This window comes from Hyla sarda, chromosome 1 (genome assembly GCF_029499605.1).
Source record: "Hyla sarda isolate aHylSar1 chromosome 1, aHylSar1.hap1, whole genome shotgun sequence".
NCBI lineage: Eukaryota > Metazoa > Chordata > Amphibia > Anura > Hylidae > Hyla > Hyla sarda.
Genome location: NC_079189.1, coordinates 27,676,648 through 27,702,199, shown reverse-complemented (window position 1 = coordinate 27,702,199; position 25,552 = coordinate 27,676,648). Strand labels below are relative to the sequence as shown.

At 44.5% G+C, this 25,552-nt stretch overlaps 1 long non-coding RNA gene across 1 annotated transcript; it reads left to right on the top strand.

The window, feature by feature from the left end:
* Positions 1 to 1,636: 1,636 nt before the first annotated feature.
* On the top strand, positions 1,637 to 22,559 carry LOC130326561 (uncharacterized). Its single transcript, XR_008871194.1, has 3 exons — positions 1,637 to 1,778; positions 8,027 to 8,070; positions 22,355 to 22,559. It is a non-coding gene; the product is annotated as an uncharacterized LOC130326561 (long non-coding RNA).
* Positions 22,560 to 25,552: the final 2,993 nt, after the last annotated feature.

Sequence of the window (25,552 nt, the reverse complement as noted above, 5' to 3'; positions counted from 1 at the left end):
CTCCAGCTTATAGGGGAGAAGCATTTGAGCGGAGAATGTAGAGGCTTCAGCATGATAGCATCTACCGAATAGAAGGTTCCCTACCTACCTGACTACCTAACTAATAGGGAATTGTTCCTTAAAAGGAAAGGTTCCCTACCTACCTATTGTGGGCCTTAACCTAATAGGAGGGGTTTCCTACTAACCTATCTTCTGGAGGCTTCTACCTAGTAGAGGAATTTCTCAACTACCTACTATATCTTCTGGGGGCTTCTACCTAGTAGGGGAATTTCTTAACTACCTACTGTATCTTCTGGGGGCTTCTTCCTAGTAGGGGAATTTCTTAGCTACCTACTGTATCTTCTGGGGGCTTCTACCTAGTAGGGGAATTTCTTAACTACCTACTGTATCTTCTGGGGGCTTCTGCCTAGTAGGGGAATTTCTTAGATACCTACTGTATCTTCTGCAGGCAGCTACCTAATAGGAGGGATTCCCTACCTAACTACTGGGGGGCATATCTTAATTATGAGTGTCAGTGAGAACCTTGTGTTCGACTTTCACCTAAGGCTTCACAAAGTCTACCGCCACCTCTGTTGTCACATGACATTATAAAAAAGTGTCAGTAATAAGTATCGGTGAGTACTTGAAATAAAGTATCAGCACAGCACACGTAATCAGTCTTTATAAAATGGTATTGGGACACCATTACCATTTAGCATGGCTGTTCTAGATACTATTCAGCTCTTCTGTGTCACTTGGATCCATCTCGTTACTCTACTTATATTAATAGGGTTCCTCCTGACGTTAAAAGAACAGAAGAAAAATATATTATTTTTAAAGTATAACCATAGTCCCATCATGCCCGGAGAGCCAAAGGCTGTCCGGGCATGTTGGGGGCTGTAGTTTTGCAATAGCTGGAGGCACCCTGGTTGGGAAACATTGTTCTAGAGATTTTCTAGCAAAAAGGGACTGTTGAAAAAGAATCCGCCCCTGTAAAGGGGTACTCCGCCAAAAAACATCTTGTGTGCATGGAGCAAACTCAGTATGACTGGCGACTACAGCCGTCACGCCCCCCCCCCCTCCCATAGACATGAATGGAGGGGGCGTTGCATGACAGCACAAACGCGGAAGCTCCAAGCTTCCATGTTCCGGCCGCCGCCGCTGCCAGCCCAGAGATCGCAGGGGTCCTGCTGCTGGATAGGGGATAAGATATTTTTGGATAGGGAGTAAGATAGGGGATAAGAGCACATAGTTACTGTATATACATGGAAAAGCCATAGAAGTCGTTTTTTTCTGTTGTTTTTTTCCAGTAGATATTTCATAAATAAACTTCACAGCTTAATAAGACACTGTTCATTAAAAAAAAAAAAAAAAAAAAATATATATATATATATATATATATATATATTATATATAATATACACAGAGCATTTTGAGTAGATTGAATATTTGCCCATTAGCATATACTTAGCTCACAATGAATATTGTTTTGTGATAAATTATTCACTTTGTCTTATATTAGTTTTGTAAAAATTTGCAGCCTGTGCTGACTATGCTTTTATTAATGTAAAAGTGTGAAGCTCAGTTAGATTTTAATTAACTGCTTCACAGGCCTTTATTTATTTATTTATTTATTTTTTCGCCTTTCTAGATCGTATCTTAGGGGGAACCTGTTGCATTTTGTTAGTGGCGCCCAGGGCAAAAATGTGATATCCCTGATGTCAGAAATCTCTTTTGGCTTTCAAATAGAAAATTGGTTTCAAAATTAAATGGTTTCAAATGGCTGCCATCTCAAAAAGGTAGTCCGCATGGCCACATTTTATTAGCTTTTCCTTTTTTATTTTTTGGTTTACTTTAAAACACTTTGTGATACAGTTGGGAGGGAGTAAAGGAGGGAGGGGGGAAATACACTGCTCAAAAAAATAAAGGGAACACTAAGATACCACATCCTAGATCTGAATTAATGAACTAATCGTATGAAATACTTTCATCTTTACATAGTTGAATGTACTGACAACAAAATTACACAAACATTATCAATGGAAACCAAATTTATCTACCCATGGAGGTCTGGATATGGAGTCACACTCAAAATCACAGTGGAAAACCACACTACAGTCCACACTACACCACACTAATGTCCTTAAAACAAGTCAAAATGAGACTCAGTAGTGTGTGTGGCCTCCACGTACCCGTATGACCTCCCTACAATGCCTGGGCATGCTCCTGATGAGGCGGACTTAAAGGGGTACTCCGCCCCTGGCATCTTATCCCCTATCCAAAGGATAGGGGATAAGATGTTAGATCGCTACGGTCCCGCTGCTGGGGACCCCGGGGATCGCCGATGCGGCACCCCGCCATCATTACTGGACAGAGCAAGTTCGCTCTGTGCGTAATAACGGGCGATACAGGGGCCGGAGCAGTGTGACGTCATGGCCCCGCCCCTCATTACATCACGGCCCGTCCCCTCAATGCAAGTCTATGGCAGGGGGCGTGACGACCGCCACGTCCCCTCCCATAGACTTGTATTGACGGGGGCGGGCCGTGACACAACGAGGGGCGGAGCCGTGACGTAACGATGCTCCGTCCCCGGTATTGCCTGTCATTACGTGCAGAGCGATCTCGCTCTGCGCAATAATAATAGCGGGGTGCTGCAGCAGCGATCCCCGGGGTCCCCAGCAGCGGGACTCCGGCGATATGACATCTTATCCCCTATCCTTTGGATAGGGGATAAGATTTCTAGGGGCGGAGTACCCCTTTAAGCATCCGTCAACTTCTGGACAGCCTGTGGTGCAACGTGGCGTTGTTGGATGGCGCAAGACATGATGTCCCAGATGTGCTCAATCGGCTTTAGGCCTGGGGAATGGGTGGGCCAGTCCATAGTATCAATGTCTTCCTCTTACAGGAACTGCTGACACACTCCAGCCACATGAGGTCTAGCATTGTCTTACATTAGGAGGAACCCAGGGCCAACTGCACTAGCATATGGTCTCACAAGGGGTCTGAGGATCTCATCTCGGTACCTAATGGCAGTCGGGTTACCTCTGGCAAGCTCATGGAGGGCTGTGTAGCCCCCCAAAGAAATGCCAATCCGCACCATTACAGACCCACCGCCAAATCAGTCATGCTGGAGGATGTTGCAGGCAGCAGAACATTCTCCACGGCGTCTCCAGACTCTGTCAAGTCTGTCACATGTGCTCAGTGTGAACCTGCTTGCTATCTGGGAAGAGCACAGGGCGCCAGTGGCGAATTTGCCTATCTTGGTGTTCTCTGGCAAATGCCAAACGTCCTGCATGGTGTTGGGCTGTAAGCACAACCCCCACCTGTGGACATCGGGCCCTCATACCACCCACACGGAGTCTATTTCTGTCCATTTGAGTGGACACATGCACATTTGTTGCCTGCTGGAGGTCATTTTGCAGGGCTCTGGCAGTTGTCCTCCTGCTCCTCCTTTCACAAAGGTGGAAGTAGAGGTCCTGCTGCTGGGTTGTTGCCCTCCTACGGCCTCCTCCACATCTTCTGATGTACTGGCATGTCTCCTGATAGCGCCTCTATGCTCTGGACACTACGCTGACAGACACAGCAAACCTTCTTGCCACAGCTCACATTGATGTTCCCTCCTGGATGAGCTGCACTACCTGAGCCACTCGAGTGGCTTGTAGACTCCGTCTCATGCTACCAATAGAGTGAAAGCACCGCCAGCATTCAAAAGTGACCAAAACATCAGCCAGAAAGCATAGGAACTGAGAAGTGGTCTGTGGTCTCCGCCTGCAGAACCCCTCCTTTATTGGGGATGTCTTGCTAATTGCCTATAATTTCCACCTGTTGTTTGTTCCATTTGCACAACAGCATGTGAAATTGATTGTCAATCAGTGTTGCTTCCTGAGTGGATAGTGTGATTTCACATAAGTGTGATTGACTTGGAGTTACATTGAGTTTTTTAATTGTTCCCTTTATTTTTATTTTTGAGCAGTGTATATCTTAAAGCGCAAGTCCAGTTTCACTTCAATGTGAGAATATGTGTTAACATTTTTGGTGGCATGCAATTCGGCATGCAATTCCACAAACCACAAAACACAAACCAACAAGGAGTCACATGGCGGCACAATCACAGAACCTAGAGGTGGCAGCAGCATGAGGAGACCATAATCTGGCAGAAGGACAGCCTGGAATTGGTGGCAGCAAAAGGAGACCAAAGGGCTTCACAATCCCTAAGATTAAAAGATGAATTTAAAATTTAAATTGAAGGTTTATGTTAGCTAGTGCTACAATACAAATTTGTAGGTAACGTCCCAGCCCAGCAGCATCAGTAAACCATATAGTGGCACAATGACACAGCCTGGAACTGGTGGCAGCATGAGTAGAACATAAAGTGGCTGAATGTCACAGCCTGGAGTTGGCAGCAGCATGAATAGAACATATAGTGGCTGAATGGCACAGCCTAGAGTTGGTGGCAGATGAGGAGACCATATAGTGGCTGAATGGCACAGCCTGGAGTACGGCAGCATGAGTAGAACATATAGTGGCTTAATGGCACAGCCTGGAGTTTGCGGAAGCATTAGGAGACCATATGGTGGCAGAATGAGACAGCCTGGAGGTGGCAGCATCAGCATCAGGAGACCTGAAAATTACCCCCTCACAGAGTCGGTGGCAATACCAGTACCCGGTGACGAAGGTGGGTGAAAAAAGGTCTTATGCAGAGGAATGCTTGTTACTGGGGAGCAGCGCCTTAAATTTGTTTAGCACTATCCATACTTGTGAAGTGTTGGTGTGGCACCATGGTCAATCTACTCTGATGCTTCAGGCATTGGTGGGTGGAAATCTTGGCTGATCCATGCCTGATTCATCTTCACAAAGTTCAGTCTCTCCACATTTTTCGTAGACAGATAGGTTCTCTGTCAGGATCCGGACTGGTATGCAGCGAGGACACTGGTGGTGGATCCTCTGTGTCAGTGGGGTGATGATGTGGGCCGTACCAGGGGAACGGAGTCTAAGGGGTTACTGGTTTTCACCAGAGCCCGCCGCAAAGCGAGATGGACTTGCAGCGGCAGGTAACCCCCAGGTTGTTCCACCCGATAGCGACTCAACCCCAGCTGACAGCTGAGACAGGCACGGTACAAAGGGACAAGGCAAGAGCAAGGTCGGACGTAGCAGAAGGTCAGGGCAGGCAGCAAGAATCATAGTCAGGGGCAACAGCAGAAGGTCTGGAAACACAGACTTGGGAACACACTAAACACTTTCACAGGGCACAAGGCAACAAGATCCGGCGATGACAGGAAGGGGAAGTGGGTTTTTATAAGGAAGGCACAGGTGCAGGTACTGATTGGGCCAGGCGCCAATCAATGGCGCACTGGCTCTTTAAATTTCAGAGAGCCGGCGCGCGCGCGCCCTAGGGAGCGGGGCCGCGCGCGCCGGGACTGAGCAGACAGAGGACGGGGCAGGTGAGGAGATTGGGATGCGACCCGCGGGCGGGCGCGTCCCGCTACGTGGATCGCATCCCCACCGGTGACACTAGTGCAGCGCTCCCGGTCAGCGGGTCTGACCGGGCCGCTGCACGGAGATGAACGCTCGGCGTAACATTCTCCTTGAGGTGACTATGGCCCTCGCCGCACTAAACACCCACTCTGATGGCACACTACTGGCCGGGCAGGACAGCTTTTCCAGGGCAAACTCTGCTAGTTGTGACCACAAATCAACTTTGGCTGCCCAGAAGTCCAGTTGATCTTTAAGGTGAGTTGGCATGGGCATATCAAGGTATGCCACCACCTGCTGGTTCAGGTACTGCTCCAGGTCTACCTGCTGCTGATGAGTTGCTTCAATATGCGGGGGAAGAAAAGTACTCATCAGCGACTGTAGACTCAGGCGGTGGAAGGTGAGCGCAGCCATGGCAGTGGAAGGTTAGCGCAGAGGGCTCCCCGAGTCAGACCTGTGAGAGGATGGACGATGGCGCCGATAGGCATCGACCAACTGACTGCGTAGGATGTCTCTGTAGTAGGTCAGTTGGTCCTCCCTCTCAGTGGGCATAAAAAAGGCAACCATTTTGTGGTGGTAGCGAGGGTCCAATAAGGTGGAGAGCCAGAATTCATCCTGCTGCTGAATTGTGACTATTTGGCAGTCACTAAGCAAGCAAGTGAGCCTCCATCTCCACTGCATACTGCCATGGTGTGTCTGGGTCCTCTGTCTCACCTTCCTCATAACCCTCTAGCTCCTCTGGCTGCTCCTGCTCCTCCTCACCTGTCAGATGACTAGAAAAACCGCCCATCTTGCGAAATGTAAACTGCTCCACTGTGCCCCTCCTCCAGTTCAGCCCCCACTGGGCTCATGTGGCCGTGAGATGTAGGTGCCACGTCACCATTGCCCTGACCAGTCATCGTTTCCAACGCGTGTTGTAGTTGATGAAGCAGTGGAATGGCATCATTCATCCTGTAATCTGGGCGATTGATTAATAATGTGGCTTCCTCAAAGGGCCTGAGCAAACAGCAGGTGTCATGTATGAGCTGCCACTGGTTCACATTGAAGTTACCATATCCGCTTGGATCATCAAGAAATTTGTGATAGCTTTTCTCTGTTCGTATAGTCGGTCCAACATATGGAGGGTTTAATTCCAACGTGTGGCAACGTCGCAAATCAGACTATGTTGGGTGATACCCTTATGAGGTTGCAGCTCAAGGAGGGCGTGCTTTGTGGTGTACGAGTGGCTGAAGTGCATGCAAAGTTTTCTTCCCATTGTTAGGATGTCTTGCAAATGGGGAGAACACTTCAGGAACACCAGATAATACACGTGTGCCATGCAGGGCACATTAAAACAGAAAGCAGACAGCGGGACCCTGGCCACGCTTCACCTTCTGCCAACATATCTTGCATGTGGCTACGTGAACCTCCTCCGGATGCTTGATGAAAAACTGCCACACTGCCGAGTAGCTGATCTTCCCACCAACAGTCCGCACTAATTGACTGTTACTGCCGCCATCTCCAAGAACCCCTGTTCTACTACCTGCCGGGAAGGTAGGCTTCCGCAAAGCAGTTGTTCTCCCCCTGGCACATTTGGCTCCAGAATTTGACATCACAGGGGTGACTGGCTGCTGATAGCTGTATACTGAATGTGATTCTGGGTCATCCCGCCTACCCTTGGTCCCACCTTCCCAGAGTTCCTGCCCCTTGTCCTCACATGTGGATCGGCTATTTTAGATGCCCTGGAGCCTGGACCACACTAAATGGAATTTTCATGAAATTCGTAACAAATTCAGAATTGTCAGATTTGATTCGCTCATCTCCAGTTCTGACATGTGCATGAGGCAAATAAAGTTGTGTGCTATTTACCACAATTGCACACATTTTGTAAAAATTTTAGTAACAACAGCACCCTCCCATCCCCGTCCCCCCACACCAGGCCGGCAGTCACTCACTTATGTGGGTAAGGTCCTTTAACAGTTCAGCTCCTGAAGACTTCAAATCTTCATAAAACACCTCAATTACGATTATAGGTCAAATAATTTCTCCTCATGGCAATGATTCTCTAAAAAAAGGCACTTTGGATAACAAAATGCATAAAAACTGCACATAATTGGAAGACTTCAAATTCACTTCACTTATAAGTCTCATGTATTTAGGCTTCTGGTTTCTGAGGTCTAGCCAAGGTGATTAGGTTGGATTAATTAGGAGAATTGCAGTGAAGAGACTCCACCCCCTCTCTCAGCAAGGCCAGAGGTATCATTGGAAATGTAGGCAGCATGAGAAAATCATTTCAGTTCTGAAATAGATAAAGATGGCTGAAAACTCATGCCTGCCACATCAGCTAAAACAGGTAATACAAGGCATACACAAGAACCTCTAAATTATTCATTAATAATAGTCTATGCTGTACTTTATTGGCAACTGTAAAAAAAAAAATCTAAGTGCTTTTTTTCACATGTATACTCTAGCAGGCAGGATCAGACGTGGGAGCCTTTTTCAGCCTGCTTGTTTACCAATGTAAGATCATACAGGGTATGCTATGTGCTTACCTGTTTTAGCTGATGAGTTTTCAACCATCTTAATTCTATTTCAGAACGAACACATCAGAAACAATATGAATAGCTGCCGGTTGAAAAGGTATGGCTTTCCTGCTGGGTTTTCTTTCCTTTGTTGCAACAATGTCAACTTTTATACCCATGTCACTTTTGAAGTCAGTGATTATATGTGCAAACAACCAATAAAGACAGTGATTGGCTGTGGTCATGTGGATATATAGGCGTGTCATAGCCAAATTTAAGAAACAAGCTGGTTTAAAGGAGGTACGTCAAAGTGAAAACCGCAGGATAGGGGATAAGTTTTATATTGCGGTGAATCTGACCGCGATCTCCTGCAAGTAGACCCGGCTCTCCCCAAGAGTGACGTATCATGACCCCTTTCCATAGTGGGGGCCGGCACACTCTCTCCATGTAACTTTATGGGAGAGTAGTTCGGCTATCTTCGACTCTCCCTTAGAGATATCTGAAGGGGGTGTGGTGGTGCGAGATTCAGGCGGAGTGCGTGACACATCACTCCCAGGGTGAGCTGGGGTGGTTGGACCTCCCACAATCTAAAACATGTTCCTGCAGATAGGGGATACATTTTTCACTATGAGACTTCTCCTTTAATCAGTCTAAACATTAAAGAATGGGGCCAATTACACCCCGTACAGTCTACACTCCCTGGATTTGCCTTCTCCCTGTGCCATCTCGATTCACTAATCAAACTGTGGGAACTCTGCTTTTTTTACGTTAGGAATGTGTTACAGAGTAAGATGATGACATTAGAAAGTGGGGAATGGTAGTTACATTCAGGAGACAACACTGTGAACACATCTGCAATCTCCCTAATCCTGGGGCCTTCCTAGCACTGATATCCCAGCAATAACTCACAATTATTAACAGTCTCTCACAGAATTTCCCTTTTTAAGCTCCCTGGCTTCTCTTCTGTGATGCCCCTCAGGCCTTGATGTGCAGCTCCTCTCCATCAATGTGATTCTCTGTTTCTAGCAGTGCCTGGGTCCCTGTCTTTGTCACACCAGCAGTCTCAAGGTGGCTACAGGACAGGCCAATAGAAAAGCATCCATTGTTTCTTCTCACCCCTTGGTAGCTGAATCACATATCTAGAGCGGGCACCTCATGCGGTCATACATCACTCTCTCCTCATTAAAACACTTCCTTGTAGAAACTCATATTTGCCCATTCTACCAATGTTGTGGCACAATGTTCAGCACCAAAATGAACACCTCTACATCATAGTAGGACTCTTTTATGGCCTGCACTGACAATAACACCTTCCTCTGCAAAATGGTGCCTCCCTCTGTTTCTCTCTGGTGCCCAGTAAGACCGACAGATAATTCAGGTGCTAACACAGCGGCCCATCCGACCAAAATCCAAGGGCTAACATGTAAGAAAAAAAAATGGGAGTTATAATACAACATTGCAGTATACATGTACAGAGAGTGTACATGTACAGAGATGTTATAGAGTAACATTATATACTGTACATACATTTTTATGTGGGAATAATAAGGTTTACTCCCCCATACAATCTCAAATACATTATTTATCCTATCACCTATATTTGTATCCATTATTCTTTGTATCTTTCTTTTCTGAATAAATAATAAATTTTTCCCTCCGCCAGCATTGTCCACAGTCACGTACAGCCTCGACATATTTATCACTTGACAATGTAACTGGAACAATGCTCGGTGATTGGTTTTCTAGGAAATGTATCTGACACTGACACATGGGGAACTCATATTTAAAGACACTTTCTGATTTACAACTTTGTCTTTGCCTTCAGGCAATGACATCTGCCCCAGTAAGTGCTACACATTACCTCGCTGAGCGCCAATCATAAACCTTCTGGATTACATATGCAGACTACATATGCAGTTTGTATCATGTTTTCTTTTTTGCCATATTGGTTGGATGATATACATTGAAGTCAATCAGATTGGAGAAAAGCATGTGGGATGGCTTTCCCTTGTATATATATATATATAATATATATATATATATATATATATATATATATATATATATATATAGATGTAATTTTAAAGTTAAGTTGAATGGGGGAGGGTTACAAAAAAAAGGCCAAGGGAAAGCCATCCCACATGCTTTTCTCCAATCTGATTGACTTCAATGTATATCATCAAACCAATATGCCAATATGTCAATCACACCCCTGCTCCCCCTCCCCTGTCTAGTCTTATCTTCAGTCTATGGCTCTATAGTAAAATTGTCTGTCCAGCGTAACCACCATTCTCACCTCTGCTCTCCAGCCCCCTCCCCCTCCTCATCCTTATCTGTATCTATCGTCCTATTGCTATACAATTTATGGCCCAACTTAATTTCCATTCTCCACTAATGTTGTTTTAACCCCTGCATATTTTGTGAGATAGAACCTGTGTGTTCTCCTTGTGAGCTCAGAAATGCTTATGACTTGATAAAGGGAGGAATCCCGAAAGCTTCTCTACATAATCTTGTTAGTCCAATAAAAAAGGTATTACAAGATACTGCAACTACCGATGATTTTGCTTTTTGCATCACTGGACTAATACGGCTACTCCTAACTAATCTATATATATATATATATATATATATATATATATATATATATGTATATATTGTGCAAGTATTAGGGAGGAGCACTGCTTCCGATGTAGAACGGAAATTGAAATAGGCCATTAGCGCTCCACTGGCTTTCTTCTAGGTAAGGAATATGCAAAGCAGCTCATCACACACCTTCTCAGGTATCATGCCCTAAGATCAGCTCTGGCTCCTGTTCCGAAGTCTCAGAAACTGATTGGGATTTATGCCAAGCCAGAATTCTCCCCAGAATGGCAGAGGACCCATCTGCAGACAATTGTTTCGGGGGGTGCTTGCTCAGTACAGAGCAGGGTGTTCTGACTTTGGATCATCCTTTCACAGAGGAAGAAAATGTGAAAGGATGTGTATAAGTATTGATATAAATATTATAAACTATTTCTCCTTCCTTCCTTTTCTAGTGTTAACAACTTACTCTTGTTTCCCTATGTAAATTGTACGGTTTAAATTATTCCCAACACAGGGTTAATAATACAAAGGTTTATTCACTAATACACTCTAAATATACTATATAACTTTAGCTATATATATATATATATATATATATATATATATATATATATAAATATATCTGTATACTATTACTGTTTCTCAGTGTATACAACAAAGACAACTTCAATACATTAACATTTTACTAGTTACATTACAATTTAACCCAATACAATGTCTTACCCGCCCACCTAATTATGCACCAATACACTCACACAAGCACTCAATCCAGAACAGCTTTCTGTCTCTAAGGCTATAGGAGTTTGTGATAGCAATGAGAGGGTCAGTGCTTGATACAGTCAACAGGGATATAAGGGATTAATGCAGGGTCTTGATAGAGAGGGGTGAAAGGGGGTTAGTGAGTCTTGGGATAGAAGGGTAAAGGATAGGGTTAGACTGTGGAGCGGAGGTTAGAGGGTGCCCAGGATTGTACTTAGAGTGTTGGGAACCTTGATGAAGGAGATGAGACAGGACAGCAGTTTGATGATGGGCCTAGATCCTAACTGCCTCATGAAGTTGCTCCCTGTTAGAGTGACTGCCTCTCATCTTCCATTCTGTGCAGAATTCTGGCTTGGCATAAATGCAAATCAGTTTCTGAGACTTCATAACTGGAGCCAGAGCTGATCTTAGGGCATGCTACCTGAGAAGGTGGCTTGATGAGCTACTTTGCATATTCCTTACCCAGAAAGCCCACGGAGTACTAAAGGCCTTTTTGAATCTCTGTTCTACACCAGAAGAGGTGCTCCTCCCTAAGGAGAATACTTGCCCTTTTAGCTAGTCACAGGCCTCTCCCCACAGCCAAGCCAGAACACCCTGCTCTGTACTGACGAGGGGCGACCCCCCCCCCCCCCCCCCCCCCCCCCGAAACAGCTGTCTGCAAATGGGTATTTTTCCCTTCTTGGGGAGAATTCTGGCTTGGCATGAATCCCAATCAGTTTCTGAAACTTCATAACTCGAGCCAGAGCTGATGTTATGGCATGCTACTGTAATGTTCCAGTAAAGGACATGGTCCTGCACTGCACTTAGGCCCTGTTAAGTTGAGTCCCTCAGTGACCTGAGGGCTCTCCTGCAGTGTCTCCCCTGCTGTTACTTTAATGTTATTTATTGTATAGTCAGCATACTAATGTATAGCCAGTATAAAGGACCTTTGGAGGACTAATGTAATTGTCTAAAGGACTTTTGACTTATCACATGTTACCCAGAGAGCAATAGTAAAACACATGACCTGCAGCTTGACCTATGGGCTTCTGGTACAGCCCCCCTTTATAAGGAAGAGAGGTGCTGCAATCTGCCTCTTTTGCTCTTACACCATAATTGTTTCTGAGGAACAGTGGAGATCAGATGTCTCAGTGCTAGTGTCCAGCTACCTGGAAGGCCTAAAATCTACAGTCACTTCCAGTAAGTCAAGTCTATTTCTGCTGTCACTGCCTACAATCTAGTCAAGCATCTAAAGTCTGTTACAAGTATAATTGGTCCCAGCAAGCTGCGAGGTCCTTCTGTGTTCCTGGCCACCTCTCTGGGATTCTGGCCGAGCTGTAGAGACTATAACAACTGTCTGACCTCAGTAAAGCCTTCTTTAAATCATAACCTGGTCGTGGACTCTCATTTCCCTGCCTAGCCATTGGGATAGCGGAGATATTGTTTGGGTGGCTCCCAATACCCCAAAACCACTCTGGCATCACGAACCTTAGGGGTTAATAACACCTTGCCCCTGTGGTTAATACCATCTGCCCCATCCACCTACACCGCTACACCCCATGGTCCCGCCATTCACCGTGGCTCACCACACTACCTGAGAAGGTGGTGTGATGAGCTGCTTTGCACATTCCTTACCCAGAAGACCCGCGGAGTGCTAATGGCCTTTTTGAATCTCCGTTCTACACCGGAAACGGTGCTCCTTCCTAAGGAGAATACTTGCCCCTTTTAGCTAGTCACAGGCCTCTCCCCATAGCCAAACAAGAACACCCTGCTCTGTACTGTCGAGGGGCAAGTACCCCCCGAAACAGCTGTCTGCAGATGTGTCTTCTTCCCTTCTGGGGAGAATTCTGGGTTGGCATAAATCCCAATCAGTTTCTGAGACTTTGTAATTGGAGCCTGAGATGATCTTAGGGCATGATACCTGAGAAGGTGGTGTGATGAGCTGCTTTGCATATTCCATATATATATATATAAAGGTACAATGCTACTGGGCCTAAATGTTGGTCTTAATGGGTTTCCCCACCATAGTAAGAAAAATCATAAGTCCAAATGCAACTGTGCACTGCAGACAGTCCATAGATGGCAATGTATTTCCAAGCGGATTCCTGAATTGAATTTCTGCAGAGGAATTTTCCACCGCAGACATTTTGCAGTCTGCAGGGTGCAGCATAATTACATTTCTGAGCAGAATTCTACAGATCAGACAGGGGCCAGTTACATGGATAATTTATTCTCCGAACAGGCCGTCCTGTATAATAGGCCCAGTGAACAAAAAATGCTCATTGGTCAGCTGATCCTGCCAATTGGAATGGTCAGAAAATTATTAATGTCAGCTGTACATCTGATGGCATCAAGGGGCCGCAGGAGGGTCGAGCCATGTAAAGGCTCTGTAAATGAGTGCAGATCTTTGAGATATAGTGCAGGGTCTGGGCATTGTAATAGAGTCCACAGGATGTCTAGAATCTGTACAGAATACAATGAAATCTCTAGACTATCAAGGCATTTTGAAGCGACATGTGCTGCCCATTGTCAGGAAGCTTGGTCACAGGTCCTGGGTCCTCCAACAGGATAATGACCCAAAACACAGCTAAAAACACCCATGAATTGCTAAGTAGTCATGAGCAGCAGGGGCCATATTCGAATTTGCGATATTTCATGAATATATTGATGATCATTCGTCCTATGTTCGAGAAATTCGCATATTCGCTATGTTCATTCATTTTATTTCCATGCGCACAAAAGTTGCATAAAAATTTGCATGTGAAAACAAAAAAAAAACAGACCCACATGATAGACCCATGTGATAGACCCCAATTCGCATGGAAAATTTGCATAAAAATTTGCATGGGAAAAAAACACGAATACTCGTCATTACGAACATATAGCACTATATTCCAAAATTCACATTACAAATATTCGTGCCAAACACTGGACTATTGTGAAGTGTCTTCTGTGCACCCCGATCTGAATCCTGTTAAACATCTCTGAAAAAAAGCTGAAATGTGCAATCTGGAGAAGACACCTTCACACCTGAGAAATCTGGAGCAGGATCTTATGAGGAGTGGGCCAAGATACCTGCAGTCTAGAGAAGACACTTTCACACCTGAGACAGCTGGAGAAGTATCTTATAAGAAGTGGGCCAAGATACCTACATTCTGGAGGAGACACCTTCATACCTGAGACAGCCGGAGCATTATCTTATGAGGAGTGGGCCAAGATAACCGCAGTCTGGAGAAGACACCTTCTCACCTAAGACAGCTGGAGCAGGAGCTTTTGAGGAGTGGGCAAAGATACCTGCAGACTTGAGGAGACACCTTCACACCTGAGACAGCTGGAGAAGGATATTATGAGGAATGGCCAAGATACCTGCAGTCTGGAATAGACACCATCACATCTGAAACAGCTGGAGCAGTATCTTATGAGAAGTGGGCTATGATACCTGCAGTCTGGAGAAGGATCTTATGAGGAGTGGGACAAGATACCTACAGTCTGGAGAAGACACATTCAAATCTGAGACAGCTGGAGCAGTATATTATGAGGAGTTGGCGAAGATACCTGCAGTCTGGAGAAGACACTTTCAAACCTAAGCCATCTGGAGCAGAATCTTATGAGGAGTGGGCCAAGATACCTGCCGTCATGAGCAGACACCTTTTCATCTGAGACAGCTGGAGCAGTATCTTATGAGGAGTGGGTCAAGATACCTGTAGTCTGAAAAAGACACCTTCACACCTGAAACATCTGGATCAGGACCTTATGACGAGTGGACCAAGATACCTGCTGTTTGGAGAAGACACCTTCACACCTGAGACAGCTGGAGTAGTATCTTATGAGGAGTGGGCCAAGATACCTGCACTCTGGAGTAGATGCCTTTATACCTGAGACAGCTGGAGTAGTATCTTATAAGGAGTGGGCCAAGATACCTGCAGTCTAGAGAAGATACCTTCACACCTGAGACAACTGGAGCAGTATCTTATGAGGAGTGAACCAAGATACCTGGAGACAAGCACAGAAGTCTCAAAGAGAGTTTGTGTTTAGTCTACTGTCTGGAAAAGCTTCGGCCTGGGCTACTCCTCTCTGGGATCGTAATGATCCGGTCTCCTTGAACCTGTCAGCCTTCCTTGCAGAATTCTGCAATGCATTTGAAGAACCCGCGCGAGCCTCCTCTGCTGATATGGCTCTACTGAACCTCTGCCAAGGGAACTCCTCCATTGGTGACTACGCGGTACAGTTCCGCACTCTTGCCTCTGAACTTTCTTGGAACGACGAGGCCTTGTGTGCTACCTTTAAAAAAAGGACTTTCCTCTCAAATCAAGGATGCTCTCGCTGCACGAGATTCTCCGGCTAACCTAAGCAAATTTATCCATTTAGCCACTCGAATTGATGTGCGTTTTGCCGAGAGGCAGGAGGAACTTCCATTGGATAAAGAACCTGCCCGAACACTGTGTTTACCTCATCTGGCCCCTGTGTTCCAACATCCACCCCTACTCTCTACTTAGCCTCTTGCCGAAGAGGCTATGGAAGTGGACCATTTTAACTTAACGCAGCAGGAAAAATCCCATCAACCCAATGAGAATTTGTGCTTATATTGTGCCAGTCCGGAGCACTTTCTCAAAGACTTTTCTATACGTCCTCCGCATCCGGGAGAACGCTCTCAACGTGGACAAGTAGGAGTGGCTTCCCTAGATGTTAATATTACCTCTCCTTGCTTGACCACTCCGGTTCAAGTATTTTCATCTGCCAGGACTCTGGTGCCCCTGGTAACTTCATTGGTGCCTCCCAGGTCCATAAACACCATCTTCCAAGTCTTTTCTGTTAATGGACAAAATCTGAACTGTAAGGTGCAATTTCGCACGGAACTCCTCGTCATGCAAGTAGGAAATTTGCATAAGGAAAAAATTGAGTTCTATGTGCTACCCCATTGTACTTCGGAGCTTCTTCTTGGTCTTCCTTGGCTTCAACTTCATTCTCCACAACTTGACTAAAAATCTGGTGAAATCACTTGTTGGGGACAATATTGCCAAGATCACTGTCTTATTCCCCCTGTAATATGTTCTGTGCCTGTTAAACCCCCTGGTCTCATGTAGTGGGGAACTCTCTGAATTCTAAAGAAGAGGGAGAGACCAAAGGGCGGGGGGTACTGTAACACCTGCATTCCGGTTGGACACGCCGGCCATGAGCGCTCTCTGTTTATGTCCCTTCTGCTGGCAGGGCTGGGATTTGCATCGCGGGATGTGCCCCCATGCGAATCCCTGCCCCTCAATCACCTCCCTCGTCTTCCACCTCTCTGTGTCCTCGCAGCCCTCGTGCGCGTATCCCCGCCTTCTAGCTAGGGCGCGCGTGTGCCAGAGCTCTTTCACTTAAACGGCCAGTGCTCAATTAATCAAGTGTCTACACCTGTCCCCTGTCCTTAAATATCAGCTCCTCCCTTGGTTCCCGGCCAGATCTTTGGTTGCCTAGTGCCATAGTGAAAGTCCCATGTTCCTTTTACCGTGTACCTGTTCCTTTCTACCTTACCTACCCCACACCTGTGTTACCTGCCCTGATCTTCTGCCATCTTGCCAGGTCCTGCCAGTCTCCTTCTGTGCCATGCCCCCTCCCAGCTACCTGTGTGGACGAGTTGTGCAAGGGGTAGCGACCTGTGTCCCGCCTGCCGCAGCAAGACCATCCCGCTTTGCAGCGGGCTCTACTGAAAACCAGTGGCACCTTAGACTCCGCTCCCTGGCACGCTCATGTCGTCATCCACACAGGCCCAGAGGATCCACCACCTGCCGTGACCCATTACAATTATTTTGCTTTCTGTTGAACCACAATTCACAAGCAATGTCTGATCTTCATCAGTTAATTTCCAGTAATTTGTTATTTCATATTATATTATTATATTTGTCAGCTTCAAACTATTTTAGGGATCATAGGTAGATACAAGAATCAAGGGAAATAAAGCAAAAGCAACATACATAGAAGGCAAAAAAAGAAGTATTTGAAGGAAATACCTCTGTATTAATAAATGACTTACATAGTATACATAATATTTAAATCTAGGAGAAATAGAGATTTATTAATATTGTTTCACCATATAAGCCATTTTCCAGGACATCTCCCCCGAGCAGTGAGCAGTGAACTGTAAAGATGTCATGGGGCCACATAAATAATGATAATACAGAGTTGGAAGATGATATTACTTGCCTTTATAGGCATCTTAAAGTTCTAAAACATCCATGACAACATCTTCCTTTGAGCTCCGGATGTAGCTTTGCCCAGCGAGTTGTGGGTATGAATATTAATGCTCCGGTGTCACCGCAGCTTCCCGTAGATCACCTGTTCCATACATAAACAGCCCTGTTAATATCCTCAAGAAACTGCATTAATAATAGAGACCTCCGCAGCACAGAGCATCTGCTAACATCAGACCCTGGGTCATGGCCACCGTCACACCTCAGAGGCGGAAGCCCCAATTTTGGTATCTGTAAAACTTATCCTCTATCTCGAAAGATAATTTTTCTGTGCAACCACTGGTAGAAGTTTTATGTGATACTCCAGAAAAGTGTCCATGATGACAGTGATACGAAATACATAATCCATCAGCTATAGATGACTCCTGAGAACTTTCTCACCCTGTAACTCCAGTTCCAGTTGTTCAAGTATGACGAAGACCAAAGAACGTTAGGCCACCTGAAACACATAACTTGTTCCGGTCTAGTATTTACTATTGTTTTATTTGATCATGGACATAATATTCGGCCATTTGAAATTGAAAGAAAATCACTTTTACGTAAAAAAGCTTTTTTTTATATAAAGCTCAAAAATGTGTGCTGATTTTTTTTTCAACTTTATCTTTATACTGGTCAGAGCTTTGCGTTTTATGATACCAAGCTCTTAATTCCTGCAAACGCAAACATTTCATGTGTAATGATGCACATCTTCTGGCCTGTCAACAGGCTTGGAGGGTACAAAGTAAGGGCATCACTATATAGGGCTTTTGACCTTGAATCCATATATACCTCTCAGTAGTTAAGTGACCCCTCCAGTGCTGAGAGATCAAAGTTTAAATAGATATGCAAGCTAGGTGTTGGAGCCCACTGAGCTTTACCCTCGGCCACTTAAAGGGGCTATCCATATAAGGTGACTTTAGTACTTACCTGCCAGACAGTAATGGACATGCTTAGGAAGGATCCGTGCTTGTTTTTGGGCTTAATGTCTGTGTTGTGAGTCTACCAAAACACTGCTGCTTTCTTTTTGTGAAATGGCTATTTCCTGTTGGAGATCCTTCCCTTCAACTGCAAGTCCCAGAATCCCTTGTTTGTAAGTGTAAGTTAACTTTTCTCTCTCCCACATTTCAGCCACCCCACCCATTGAAGCCCACATGGGACAATTTACTGCAGCCCTGGGGAGAATGATCTCCAAAGTAATACCTCCACACCAGGACCATGAAAGGAGTAGTGTTGACCCCCCGCACAAACCGGTGGCTGAAGTACCCCATTCATGTATTTCTATGAGATTACTGAAGATAAGAGTTGTATCTTCGGCTCTCCAATATAGATGCAGGGGGCATGTCGGGGATCGTTCCTTTAAATACCTGTCTTTCTCTCCCCCTGACTGACCTCTCCTATCCCCTTTAATTTAACATTTCCCTTCTGTTGTAACCAACTGCTGCTGGAGCCAATGACTGCCTGTGGGAGATTTGGAGAGAGAGGGGCTGCTGCTGCCGGGAGTTGTAGTTTTGCAACAGCTGGAAGGCCGCAGTTTGGAGACCACTGCAACTATTCTATTGAATGGCAGGTAGTATTGAGATTACTGCTACAACCATGCATTAAAATCTAATTGTGTTCCTCTTGGTAGTGAACATAAGGTGCACTGTACAGTATAATGCACCTTTTAGTTTTGTGCTTATATGAAGATTACAACCCATACCATGCATTAAAATCTAATTCAGTTCCTTACAACCCCATTTTCCTCCATTATGAGGAACTGAATTATATTTTAATGCATGGTATGGGTTGTCATTTTCATATAAGCAGAAAACTAAAAGGTGCATTATACTGTACAGTGCACGTCTTCCCCAGATCACCAGGATCAGACTATGGCTTAACAAACCCGTTGAGCGTACCTGAAAGGTGTACAGTAGAAGAAGCCCCCATTTAGAAAGTAGCAGCCACTCCCCTAGGAAGTAGTAGTAGTAGCAGCCCCCTTTTGGTAGGTGTAGTACTAGTAGCAGCAGCAATCATATATACAGACATCATACATACGCTCACACATACACCAAACATACACAAACACACATCCATTATACATAGACACACATACATACACAAACACACGCTGCATCCGGACGTCCCTCCCCCCCCACACAATACGTACACACACATCATACATGCATTACATACATTGCACACATCTATCATGCATACACAAATCCTATACACACACACACATATATGCATTACACAAACACTCCCCACGCATAATAATACACATCATACATGCACACACATGCATGCGCCACCTCTGGACTCCCCCCCCCCATTCCCACGCACAATACATACACACACATCATACATACACATACACTATCATACATACACACACCATGCATACGCACACACACATACATACACACACAACATACATACACACACACAATCATACATACACACACATCATACACCCACACAATCATACACATACACAATCATACTCATACACCGACAATCATATGCACACAATCATACACACACAATCATAAACACATAACCATACACACACCAAATCATACACAATCATACAAACACAATCATATAAACACATCATACATATACACACACATCATACATACCCCCCCATCATCCTCCTCCTCCTCACCTGTGGCCGACATGAAGGGAGCTTAGCACCGAGGCCTGTAGCTGATCAGGTTCCGTATCAGAGGCAGAGCTCAGAGACTTTCTGGCTCCCCAGCTTCCACAACCATGGATGCCCATTGCTGCAGGCACTAGGAGAAGACGTAGGTGCCTGTGCTGGGGTTGGGAGGGTGTCAAATTAGGGGGTTTAGAGGTTGTGATGAAGGAGGGGGGGGGATTAGTAAACGCAGTGGTGCCGCCTCCCACCGCTAGAGCTGGGCCTGCTGACAGTAGCAGGAGGGGCCTTCTAATGCGTCACAGGGATTCCTTGCAATTAAGTGGTGCTCCCTTTGTCTTTAGTCCTTATCTATGTATTCTATGATCAGTATCGATCAAAGCATAAAAGGGTTAAATGGTAGCATTCACCGGTTTATTGGATCTAGAGCAGGGCTGCTTCTGAATATTGTGGTTACTGCCATTAACTTATGATGAGCATACATTTTATATGTTGGCAAGTAACATCTTGTCAATAACATCTTGTCATCCCGTTTCCCCATCAAACTATTTATAATAGTTAAAGATGAGAGAACTTTTCAAAAGATCAGATCTTTCAGTTTGCCAAAGTCCCAAAAAATTCTTGTTCTGCACAAACTAGTTCTGTCTAAACCTGTACTTCACCAATAGCCCTAGATGCCCTAAATAACAGTAGTGTTATTCAAGATGCCAAAAAATTATTCCTATTTTAGGGCAGATAAACAGAATTGTCATCCTATAAACAAAAGTGACACAAAACTCTCTATGTGGCTTTTTCACAACTACTGCAAAACTATAAAAAAAAACTGTTACACTTAACTTTCAAGTAGTACACTGTTTGCATTGACAGAACAGAAGCAGAATGCTCTCTGGTGCTTAACTACAAATATTGTATATGTAGCTCCTACTCCTATCTGTATTATTCACTGCTCACTGTCCCTCACAGAAATCTTCACCTAACACCTGCCATCTCTAAAGTGGCCACTGAAGCTATGTGTATATGCTTTTATTGTGACTCTGACATCACCCGTATACTGCCTCCTGATTGGCTGGGAGAGCTGTTTGAAAAGCATGATGGGATTCACCAAGGTTTTCCTTCTTTTCCCTTTCAGCAATGTGGCTGTTAGAGATGAGCGAACTTACAGTAAATTTGATTCGTCACAAACTTCTTGGCTCGGCAGTTGATGACTTTTCCTGCGTAAATTAGTTCAGCCTTCAGGTGCTCTGGTCGGCTGGAAAAGGTGGATAGATTCCTAGGAAAGAGTCTCCTAGGACTGTATCCACCTTTTCCAGCCCACCGGAGCACCGGAAAGCTGAACTAATTCATGCAGGAAAAGCCATCAACTGCCGAGCCGAGAAGTTCATGACGAATCGAATTTACTGTAAGTTCGCTCATCTCTAGTGGCTGTTATTATTTTAGCTATTATTATAGCAGGTTCTGCCAAACCGAACCATCCGAAGTTCATGTTCTAGTTGTACCAAACATCTAGCAAATTTCTGACTGAACTAGTGTTCTGTGAGTTCGGTTACTCATCTTTATGTATAACATACAAGTACAGGCTTAGCTGGCAACCTCTCTCTTGGCGCCGTCTCTCTCTCTTTACACCCAATATGGTACCCAAGATAAAAGCCTTCTCTCCCTAATTTGCCTAACCCTCATTCTACCATTACATAAGAACTGTATAACAACTGGTAGAAAAAATAAGAAACATTTCCAGAGAGAGTGAAAATATGAAACAATGAAAGCAATAAACAGTACAAGAAAATGAGTCTAAAATACTGATATAAAGAAAAGTAATTACAACATATCTAATATTCTGTATTGCTAAACTGAATTCTTCATGGAGTTTAGAAAGCAATTACTTGTTGTTCACGGGGGTATTGAGTTGCACAGCTTCTTGTAGACTGCCAACGTTTCTTCAGCATAATTCCTCCACAACGACAATTTGTCAATACTTAGTTGTAAAATGTAAATTGTTTATACGATGTATAATAAAAAAAATGCTATGTGGGTGGAAGGCAGGCAAGATAAGTAGAGGCCGGAAAAATCCAGGGAATACATTTAATTAAAATCTAAATTTTCTCCCATTTGTTTGCCACTTGGACTTTGATTTTCTGTTAAGATATAGGATAAATTTATTGTGTAAATTTTTTGGTAATACTATCATTACAAAAATGAATTGTGCATTAAAAAGAACTTATTTTTACAATTTGCAGATAAAGCTTTATTTGGATCAATGAAACAAGATCCCAGCGACCAGAGGTAGCAGAAACCAAACAAACTCAGACAAGAAACACAGAAATGTACAGGAAATCAGAAAGCCTAAAAAATACATCAAGTTTATCTAAACGTGAGAGTTAATGGAACATTATCATTAAAGTGCAACAGTCATGCGGAAATTCCCTCTTAAAGGGGTACTGCATTCAAAAGGAAAAGGGTGCTCTGCCCACAGACATCTTATCCCCTATCCAAAGGATAGGAGATAAGATGTCTGATTGCAGGGGTCCCACTGCTGGTAAATGAATGGAGGGGGCGAGGGGGCGTGGAGTGGCCTCTGGCCATGGAAACCTAGTGTACTAAACATATTGTTTAGAATGCCAGGTGCGGCACTGGTGCTGCATGGAGATCGTAAGGGGTCCCAGCGGTGGGACCCACACGATCAGACATCTTATCCCCTATCTTTTGGATAGGGCATAAGATGTCTGTGGATTGAGTACACCTTTAACTTATCCCCTATCAACAGGATAGGGGAACAGTAGCTGATCACGGGGGGGTTTGACTGCTCCCGATCTCCAGAACGGGACCCGGCTCTGAGTGAGGAGTGCGTGCGGTAGACGCCACACGCTACATTCATTTCTATAGGAGCTCTGAGGAGACCAGAGTACAGCGGAGATTGCAGGGGGTGCAAGCGGTGGAACCCCCTGTGATCAGCTACTTATCCACCACGCATCTCTTTTACGCCAGCGCTGGACACACAGGCCCTTAGCGCACACTCCATCCATCTATAATATTCTGTACAAGAGATGTCTCAGTGAGCGCTCTCTCCCTCTGCCTTTATTACCATGCACTCCCTATGAGCCGGTAAGCATAGGGAGTGAGCACTCACTGAGGCTTTTGTGGCGCAGCGTTATAGAAATGGACGGCGCATTCACCTGTGTGAGAGTCTGGAACCCAAGAAAAATCGTCCAGTACACCCGATGTAAATTTGAGAGTGACATTAAAGAACAAATAAAGGAGAATGTTATCCGCGTAGAGAATATATTTATGGTGCACTTCAAATCAAATAGTAAAGCTCTAACACCAATACAATTTAAATAGGTATTAAAGGACACCCCTGTCAAGTCCCAATCTTAATAGGAGGTGACAGGAACCCCCTAATATTAACCCTCTTTATTTTTATTATGCATTTCTAGATTTGGTGTACTTTTAAGAAAAAAAATGGAAAAGGAAGTGGTGGAGTTATCTAAGAAAGGATTGTGATGCCACTTCCCATCTCAGTATCTAGACTCTATTAAAAGGGTTGTCCTGGGTGCAGAATAGGTCCTACCTGTTCTGCTCCCCAGCACTTCCATTTTACTCCCTGGTTGTCTCTGAAGTATGCAACTATGTAAGGTGCCCCTCAGAGCTTCTACAGGATATCACCATGGAGGATTTTTCATTTATGGGGTCAAGCACCTGGCCTAACAAATATTAGCAAAGTGGCAAAGCATGAAGTAACTGCCTCGCTGTTCATTATAGAGGAGCAGGGACTCCAGTCATTTGACAGAGGTTCCTGCTCCTGTCTGAATCAAAATCAGCCATCAAATCAGAATCCTCCCGAAACAAATTTTAGTAGGCGTGCTCATCCCTAGTAACAAGTTTAAAATGTTCTTACGGTGCCACCACACATTTTGGTCCTTCCAAAGCGGAGAGGACCTCTTAGAGCAACTTTCAAACTCTGTTTAATAGCTGAATGGACAGTACAGAGATCTTTCCAGTGATCTTTTTATATCTAGGCCAGTAGCCATGACAGGGGGGTATCTTATTCTGGTGCCATAAAGGGGCCTGGAAGGATTTTTTCCTCATGTCATGGGGCAATTGGCATCAACCTCATGTTGTTTTTTTTTGTTTTTTTTTTGCCTTCCTCTGAATCAACACAGTAGGGTTTTAGGTTGAACTTGATGGACTTTTACTTTTTTTTTTACTATGTTACACCTCTATCGAGGCCTTCATTTTGCTAACTGACATGTGATTGTGTGGTGTCCCAGCACAGGATGTCGTCCTGTGGGCTAAAGATTGCCTCGGGCATCCCTGTTGTCTCTGTGCTGGGCCCACTGCTCCATAGTTTATTCTGTTGCACTGTGACGTATTCCTATGTTATGTTATATTTAATTGTGTACCGTCTTCTTAAAGGATTGTGGCACAGTTGACCAGGTGACCCTGACACAACAATGGGGTACCCCTAAAACAGCCCTTAAGTAGAGTAGGGGGAGAGGAGCTTTTTAGTCTCAGTCAAGTGCCAGCCTGAGTCAGTTGTACTCTAACCGAGGTATCGTGTGGACAAGTCTGAGGAGGCCTAAGAAGAAGAAATCCAAAATCTGCAGCCATGCCTCTTAGGAAGCCCAAGCACTGGCGGTAAGCACAGAACTTCGGGGAAAAATAGTCTTCAGTCAGTCAAACTAAAGTCTCTAATTCAGTATGGGTTGTCATTAATCTCAAGTCTGCAGCATCAGCAACTACAAATCCCAGCAAAGCAGCAGGCTTTCCTAGGTTACTCTGCACTTCCCTCTGCACCAAAGTCTGTAATGTGACAGATTTAACAATTCCTGCCTCAGTAAAGATAGTTATCTGTAACCTTGCATCTGTGTCATCATTGTCCCCGTGCTTGGCCCAGGAAAAGCTATCTCACCCTCGGAATGTGTAGGTTAACGTTGCCCTGGCGTCACAAAATATACATCTCAACCACATATCACTTGTGGTACCACAATTGTACTAAACAGAATCAGGAAATACCAAACCACTTCATGGTATCTAAAATGAATGTTCTTTAGAAGCTGAATCCTTTACTTTAATTCTACCTTGCTGATTTAAAAAAAAAAATAAATTGCAATACATAAACTTCCACATTTAGCCCCCTCCTTCACATTCAGAGCCTGAATTTTATGGATCCGCGGTGATAGCAGGTTATGTGTTTCATTTGACAGAAAGTATTCAGAAATATAATTGCTTTTCTTATGTTTGGTGATAGTTGCCGGCAGAATACTGCAATTTCCTCACTGAACTGTAGCTGAGGTTCATTGCTTTTTCCTGCGCCTGTAATAGTTTGTTAAAATGGATGGGGCTTATAATTGTAAAGAGCATGGAACACCTCAATTTCACTATAATATATATAGCTAAAATTATGCATTACAGAAATACTCAAACTAGGTTAAATA